Source organism: Trematomus bernacchii, unplaced genomic scaffold (genome assembly GCF_902827165.1).
Source record: "Trematomus bernacchii unplaced genomic scaffold, fTreBer1.1, whole genome shotgun sequence".
Lineage (NCBI taxonomy): Eukaryota > Metazoa > Chordata > Actinopteri > Perciformes > Nototheniidae > Trematomus > Trematomus bernacchii.
In genome coordinates, this window is record NW_022987826.1 from 340,628 (window position 1) to 350,227 (window position 9,600).

A 9,600-nucleotide genomic window follows, 5' to 3' on the forward strand; every position below is an offset into this window, starting at 1 on the left:
TCCACTACAGTTCAGAGGTACATGGTGTACTTCTACTCCTCTACAGTTCAGAGGTAACTGGTGTACTTCTACTCCACTACAGTTCAGAGGTACATGGTGTACTTCTACTCCACTACAGTTCAGAGGTACATGGTGTACTTCTACTCCACTACAGTTCAGAGGTACATGGTGTACTTCTACTCCACTACAGTTCAGAGGTACATGGTGTACTTCTACTTTTACTCAAGTACAATACCTGAGTACTTGTACCTTTACTCAAGTACAAGACCTGAGTACTTATACCTGTACTCTGTGTAATGACTCTAACCTCCAGCAGGGGGCGCTGCAGGTGAACTGTCAGTCTTATGTATTATTTCCTCCTTCCTGCCTCAACCTGTTTCTACTCATCCATTAAGTTAATGAGGTGTAATGCAGTAAACAGGGAGTGTTCACCTGGCACCACACACACACACACACACATGCACACACACACACACACACGCGCGCACACGGAGTGACTTGCAGTGTCATGTAGGTCAAATCGCTAGGACAGCACGGCCCCACAGAGCACACTCGGTCACACCTTGTGGCCAAAATGAGAAATAATAAAATGTTGTTTTCATTAAAACTCCATAACCTCGTAAACAAACAGATTTATAAATCAACTCTGGCTGCTCTCTCAAATGATTTAAAGATATATACGTGTGTTTACTATCTGTATCATTCCGTATTTCTGCTGCTGTTCAAACGCTGTGTGTGTGTGTGTGTGTGACGGGCCTGCTCTTCATAAAGCACTGTGTGACGTTTAAAAAGTGCTGTATAAATAAAGTTATTATTATTGAATAATGTCACCTTAATTAAAACAAACGTGAACGTGTACTGAAGCCGCTCTCAACTCTACTGTTTTACTCTCACCACATAGATTTATGGCAGTTGCTCAACATTTTGTTATGACACACACACACACACACACACACACACTGAACACAGAGTGTGTAGGTATGATTTTCAGAGTGACAGCAGAGTAAGGAACACATCTTGGTTTGAAAACACACACACACTTATCTCTCCTCTCTCTCAATCCCCCCCCCACACACACACACACACACTGAACACAAAGTGTGTGTGTGTGTGATCAGAGTCTCCTCAGAGGAAGGAACACGACATCTCGACAGTCGGCTGTTGAGTAAACAGAGGTTTGGCAACAGCTCACTTCCTGTTTGAAGGGTACGTGCAGTACAGGAATGCTGTGAGTAATGGAGGCCCCTCCCACTCTGACGTCAAACACCAGCAGCAACACGCTCACACACACATCACACACACACACATCACACACACACAGCCGGGGAAACTACAAGCAAGGTGTGTCGCGCAGGAAGAGGTTCATCTGACTCAGCAGTTTTCATCATGTGTTCCCAAAACGGTAACATCATGTTCTCTGAGAGGTTCTCCACACACAACGTTCTCAAATCAAATCAACATTTATTATAGCCCCAAATCACAAGAAAAGCCTCAAAGGGCTGCAAAGACAACAACTAAATACAAACGTCACAGCATAAACATTATAAAAACATAAGTATTGCCTTGTGATGAAAGCATGTGACTGGAGTGATGCTCATGCTGATGGAAACTAGCTGATGGAAAGTAGTTGTCAAGGATGACAGATGTGTTTTGAGTCAACGGTCGAGCCTCTCCTTATTCTGGAGAGGAAGGAGGAAAGCATTCACTTCCTCTCTGGTTCTGTCCGAGCTGAGCCGAGCCGAGCCGAGCCGGTCGGAGCCAGGTGCAAAGAATGACCTTCACCGGATACACAGTACCACTCAAAAGGGTTAGCAGGGAGATAGCCGGGACCCTCCCGCATCCATCGCTACCTCTGGGACCCAGGAGATGGCGCCATAAAAGGAGACGACCTACCACGCCGGCAATGGACCCGTCTGCGAACTGGGGTCGGTCGCTTCAACACATGGATGAAGACGTGGGGCCTGAACAGAGACTGCCCAACACATAACCACCACCTGCCCTTTATATAGACCACCTGCCCTTTATATAGACCACCTGCCCTTTATATAGACCACCTGCCCTTTATATAGACCACCTGCCCTTTATATAGACCACCTGCCCTTTATATAGACCACCCTCAGAAGCCAGTGTGTTCGACCTATAGGAGCAGAGATGCGGGCATGGCTACACGACACCGAGTTGGACCTCTGACGTTACACGGAAGAAGAAGAAGAAGTCAAACGGTTGGACACACCTTCTCATAACCATTGAATGAGAAGGTGTGTCCAACCTTTTGACTTGTAGTGTACAACGAACAGACCAGACCTCTCCGTAGTAAAACTCACAACATCAACAACAACAACAACAACAACGACAACGACAGGAAAACCAGAAGTTAAAAACATGCAGAAACACCAGGTAATCAGACAGGAAGTGGACACCTTTCAAAACAAAACAGGAAAACAGACCGACCGTGACAAGTTAGTTTTAAATAATGATGCAGCAAATACAAAAATAACTTAAAATGTAATATTAAATTGTTTAAAAAACAAACTTTAAATTAATAACACCCTAATTCAATTATTTTACGCAACACTGAAACTCAAATTTGAAATGGATGTCGTTAGGGTTCACTTTGAATACGGCTGCCAGAGCTTGCCTTTGTACACACGCACACACGCACACACGCACACACACACACACGCACACACACACACACACACACACACACACACACACGCACACACGCACACACACACACACGCACACACACACACAGTCTGTTTGAGTCAGTTCTAGTTTTGTGAACAGGTCAAATGAAACTGTCCCCTAGTGGCGACCTCTGTAGTGCATGGGATATATAAAAGACTACAATCCCCACAGTCTTTAGGAGACACAGATATGGCACCCTGTGAGGAAGAAGGCGTTGTTTGACTATAAAGGAACCTTTTCCGTGTCTGTGGAAAGCTAATAAACTCATAAATTAAAATAGAAATGTGTGTTTACGAGGTGTCTAAGTGTCTTTGGGGAACACAGGAAGAAAGGGACTCTTCTTAAGCTGATTCTTAAGTGTTTTTTAAGTAAACGGCCTGCTCCATAAATACACTTGCATTGTGTTTTTATTAATGTAACTTTGGGTGAGCAAGCTTCTCCATTTGGGATTCATCTGAGTTCACTTCTTCACCTCTGAAGAGTGTTTGTAGCGGAGGTGAGCGTGTGATTGAGCAACAGCTCACTTTTACACAATCATTTCCTTTAAACCTGTTTTTAAAAGATTACAATTTAGGTGTGTCGTCTGCCATGAGAATCTGACAGCTCTGTAGAAGATGAGTCAGCCTGGTGTGGTGTGTGTGTGTGTGTGTGTGTGTGTGTGTGTGTGTGTGTGTGTGTGTGTGTGTGTGTGTGTGTGTGTGTGTGTGTGTGTGTGTGTGTCCTCACTGAGAATAATACTGCTGACTCCTGATCTGTCCTCAGTTTAGCTATTAACCTGGAACTTCCCACTGACTGTCCAGCTGTGTGTGTGTGTGTGTGTGTGTGTGTGTGTTTGTGTGTGTGTGTGGGGGCGATCTTTGACTGGAAGTCTCTCTGTAGCCTGCAGCGCCGATATCGCCTGCGCAGTTAGGGAATATCAGGAAATTCCTGAATGTAAGGGGAGGGGGGATCTTTCCTAGTATGACTCTGCAAACTGAGACACACACACACACACACCACCTCACACACACACTCACACACACACACTCACACACTCACACACACACACACACTCACACACACAATGGAGGCTTGCTACGAGGAAGTGTCAGGTGTGCTGTGTCTGTTCTTGCCCTTATTGTTTACACACACACACATTAGCCGGTTTTCCCCCGTTCACTTTGGGGCTTTCTTTGGGAGTGTGTCCTCGTCTTATGAGAGGGTATTTATGTATGATTTGAATAAGGACCATGAATAGAAATACATTCATCTCAGAAAAGAGAAGAGATGATTTGTGCTGATAGCTCATTTCCATCTGCAGTCCTGAGGCCTGAACGACGAAGCCGGTTCAACATCACATCACATGACATGTCACATGTTAGACGCTTTTATCCAAAGAGACTTCCACACTCAGTACTGAGGACAATCCCCACAGGAGCACTTTGGGGTGAAGTGTCTCAGGGACACAACGACATGCTGACTGCAGTGGGGTTTGAACCTGTGCTCCCTTGATCCCAACACCTACGCACAACCCACTCCGCCACACGCCTCCACAGCTGCACCTGCAAGGTGAATACAGCTGGTAACAGAGAAAGTGTTTGAATGCGTACATTAACAGGTTTATGAAATCACTGCCCCGTCTAAGACACGATCTGACTTTAATTACATTTGACTCGAGTGTTTCGTCAACTTAATGTGTTGCTTAAAATAATACTTCTGCATACAGTATGTGACACTGTGAGTGTTGCACGGCCAGATACGGCTCAGCTGACTCAGATAAGGAGATATATGATACATTATGATGTGATATGATATGAATGATAATGAACACATCTACGTCTGCACTCACAGTGCCGCGGACTGTACTTAATGTTACTCTGATCCGGTTACTTATGTCGTGGCAGATATTTAAGTAAGCTTTCTTAACACTAATGTTATAATAGTCAGATTGCTCTGAAGATGGGAGGAGGGGATATTCTATTAATGTTCACGTTCACACAGTCGGTGATTTTTGCCGGCCGTCTTTCCTGCAACGGCAGTTTTTCTGTATTTCCTCTATCCTGTAATATGACTTGATAGCTTTAAACTCCGCACACTGAGCTCTGATTGGTCAGCAGGCGGTGCTTTCACTGAGTTGATCTCTTAGCCTGCAACCTAACCTGCTCCCGAGCAGGTTAGCCGCTCAGCATCAGTTACCATGGAGATCTAGCCCGCTAAAAAGAGAACCAGTCCAGGCCTCAGGTCAATAAGGAACAGAACAGAAAGGACAGAGTGTGTTCTGTAAAGACATAGTTGAACATAACATTTTGACATTTGTACATGTTTTTATATGTTTCCAGTTTATTGTTGTACTCCCATTGTGTTCTTCTATCTTGTACGTGTTCCCTGTGCAGCACTCTGGTCACTGAGGGGGTTTTAAATGTGCTGTGTGAGTAAGTAGAGATTGAGAATGAGACACTAAAGTGTGTGTTATGGTGTACACGTGGAGCAGCTCTGTGTTCCCTCACGTCCGCAGTGTGTCGCAGTGAGAGGGAGAAACCCTGTTTGTTGTTGTTCTCGTTACACACACACACACACACACACACACACACACACACACACACACACACACACACACACACACACACACACACACACACACACACACACACACACACACACACACACACACACACACACACACCACTCTGATGTCTGTGGGTACGTTTTGCGACACTCAACCCGTGAGCACTTCCTCTTCCTGTTCCGTACCCCAACCGTCAGACTCGGCCCCTCGCTGTGATTGGCTGCCTGAACATGTGGGTCATAACGTAAAACCCTGCTGGTGCTTCCCCCGCTCGCTGCTTCAGATTCTCCACATTCCGTCCTCTGAGCCTCTGTGACGTGGACGACAACCTCGGGTCCGAATGTAAACAAAGCCGTCCTCACCGCAGAACTCTGCACACGGCATGTTGTCGTTGTTGTTGTTTTCTCTGTGGAAAGAATATGACACTCTGTTATGATGCACACACTCTGCTATGATGCACACACACACACACACACACACACACACTGTTCTGATGCACACACACTTTCCTGATGCACACACACTGCTATGATGCACACACTCTGCTATGATGCACACACACACACACACTGTTCTGATGCACACACACTGCTATGATGCACACACACACACACACACACACACACTGCTATGATGCACACACACACACACACACTGCTATGATGCACACACACACACACACACACACACTCTGCTATGATGCACACACACACACACACTGTTCTGATGCACACACACTGCTATGATGCACACACACACACACACACACACACACTGCTATGATGCACACACACACACACACACACACACACTGTTCTGATGCACACACACTGCTATGATGCACACACACACACACACACACACACACACTGTTCTGATGCACACACACTTTCCTGATGCACACACACTTTCCTGATGCACACACACTGCTATGATGCACACACTCTGCTATGATGCACACACTCTGCTATGATGCACACACACACACACACTGTTCTGATGCACACACTCTGCTATGATGCACACACTCTGCTATGATGCACACACACACACACACACACACACACTGTTCTGATGCACACACACTTTCCTGATGCACACACACTGCTATGATGCACACACTCTGCTATGATGCACACACACACACACACACACTTTCCTGATGCACACACACACACACACACACACACACACACACACACACACACACACACACACACACACACACACACACACACACACTGTTCTGATGCACACACACTGCTATGATGCACACACACACACACACACACACTGTTCTGATGCACACACACTTTCCTGATGCACACACACTGCTATGATGCACACACTCTGCTATGATGCACACACACACACACACTGTTCTGATGCACACACACTGCTATGATGCACACACACACACACACACACACACACACTGTTCTGATGCACACACACTGCTATGATGCACACACACACACACACACACACACACACACACACACACACACACACACACACACACACACACACACACACACACACCACACACACACACGATGGTGAAATAGGTGAAAGGTGAGTCGTGAACGTGAACATCACATCTCTGAGTGGGAGGAATGTTTTCATGTTTTCACGCCCTGCTTCCTGTTGAGAAATCAGATCCTGCCCACCACACACACACACACACACACACACACACCACACACACACACACACACACACACACACACACAACACACGCACACACACACACACACACACACACACACACACACACACTCACACACACACACACACACACACACACACACCACACACACACACACACACACACACACACACACACACAACACACACAGGTAATCAGGAACTACTTACCTGTACAAATAACCTTGTCTGAGCATCTCAATATGAAAGTAACGTGATTACTTTCCGTGACTTTACCTCAATATGAAATGCAGAGAAGTAAATATCAATAAGGTGATGTTACTTCTTGTGTAGACAACAGAACAATGTGACTAAACAACATGTTTAGGATCAGAAATGATGTTTATTTACAGGAAACCCTACGTGTTACTGTAAATAATCACATGTTTAACCTCAACTTCTTATTTTTATAGAAATCTTACTTCTCTATTTTATTACATTTTTTATTCCCACATTTTCACTTTCTTTTTAGAGAATTAATTTTATATATTCATTTGTCTTTTATTACACATTTTGACTAAAACTTCTTATTTTTATAGAGACTGTATTTACTACATTTCAGTTGAACTTGTATTGGGTTTGTTCTGCATAACAACAGTGGTGTAAACACACACACACACCACACACACACACACACACACACACACACACACACACACACACACACACACACACACACACACACACACACACACACACACACACACACCACACACACACACACACACACACACACTGAATAACAGCCCAACAGTTAATGGTTGACTTTAGAGCAGTAAAACCCTGTTGATGGTTTTGACCCTCGCACACACAGAGACCCTCAGATCCTACAGGCAATAAAGTGTGTGTGGGGACTGTCCACAGTATTGACTGTATGCAAGTCGCTGGGTGTGTGTGTGTGTGTGCGACATGTCATGTAATGTAATCTAAAAACCAAAACAATTACAGCATCAAACCCTGAGACCAGAGGCCTGTACTACGAAGCCAGATGTTCTCTTAGCCGCTAACTTCAGGGAAAGCTCGGGCTTTCCGGTCCTACGACGCTGGTTCTCTTTTTAGCGGGCTAGATCTCCATGGTAACTTATGCTGAGCGGCTAGCCTGGTCCGGAGCAGGTTAGGTGGCAGGCTAAGAGATCAACTCAGTGAAAGCACCGCCTGCTGACCAATCAGAGCTCACCGCCTGCTGACCAATCAGAGCTCAGTGTGCGGAGTTTAAAGCGATCAAGTCATATTACAGGATAGAGGAAATACAGAAAAACTGCCGTTGCAGGAAAGACGGCCGGCAAAAATCACCTGACTGTGTGAACGTGAACATTAATAGAATATCCCCTCCCATCTTCAGAGCAATCTGACTATTATAACATTAGCGTTAAGAAAGCTTACTTAAATATCTGCCACGACATAAGTAACCGGATCAGAGTAACATTACGTACAGTCCGCGGCACTGTGAGTGCAGACGTCGATGTGTCCCATTATCATTCATATCATATCACATCATAATGTATCATATATTTCCTTATCTGAGTCAGCTGAGCCGTATCTGGCCGTGCAACACTCAGTGTCACATACTGGATGCAGAAGTATTATTTTAAGCAACACATTAAGTTGACGAAACACTCGAGTCAAATGTAATTAAAGTCAGATCGTGTCTTAGACGGGGCAGTGATATCATAAACCTGTTAATGTACGCATTCAAACACTTTTTCTGTTACCAGCTGTATTCACCTTGCAGGTGCAGCTATGTGGCTTTGATCCTGGATAAAGTGTTTAAGTCATGGATGTTTAAAGTTTAACTTCTTCATATTTGACTAATATTAAAGTTCACTTTTCATTCAGGAAGTATGACGCTGCGCTGTCAGTACGCTTGTCCATGTTTGTGATTGGTCAAATGTTGCTAGCCCCGCCCCTTTCATGTGAACGCGCTCTCAGCCGGACAGAGCAACCCTGGCTTGAGTTAACGAGTTGATAACCAGCGTCTCAGGACCGCTTAGCGAGAGCGCGTTTGTTTTGGGTAACCCGGGTAACTCAAACAGATCCAGGGTCAGTTGACCCGGCTGCGTCGCACAGGCTCTCTGTCATATCAGCTTTACACTGGACTCCTTTGTTTACTTCTAGAACATAGTGACATCACTATGGAACACTTGCGCTCCAACACATTGTACGTGATAGGCTAAGGGGCGGGACATCTCTAAGCTGGTTGACCAACCACAACAGAGCCGGCCAGCTAACCAATCAGAGCAGCTCTGGTTTCAGACAGAGGGTGAAAAGAGGAGCATATATGATCTTTTATTACACTTGTTTAACTTCTTATGTACGTATATATAAATATGGTATTTTAATCTTTTATTGTGTTTTCTCTCCCATAACAACAGGCATTATGTAAACAAACAAACAAACAAACAAACAAACAAGTGAAAGTGGGAAATAACATTTATCTTTCACATTTACTTTCTTTATGAGGCTGGTTTTGGTGTGGTGTTGTGTGTTGTGTGTTGTGTGTGCGGTGTGGGTGGTGTGCGTGTGTGTGCGGTGTGTGTGTGTGTGTGTGTGTGTGCGTGTGTGGTGCGTGTGTGTGGTGGGCGTGTGTGGGTGTGTGTGCGTGTGTGATGCGTGTGCGTGTGTGGTGGCGTGTGTGTGTGTGTGTGCGACGTGTGTGT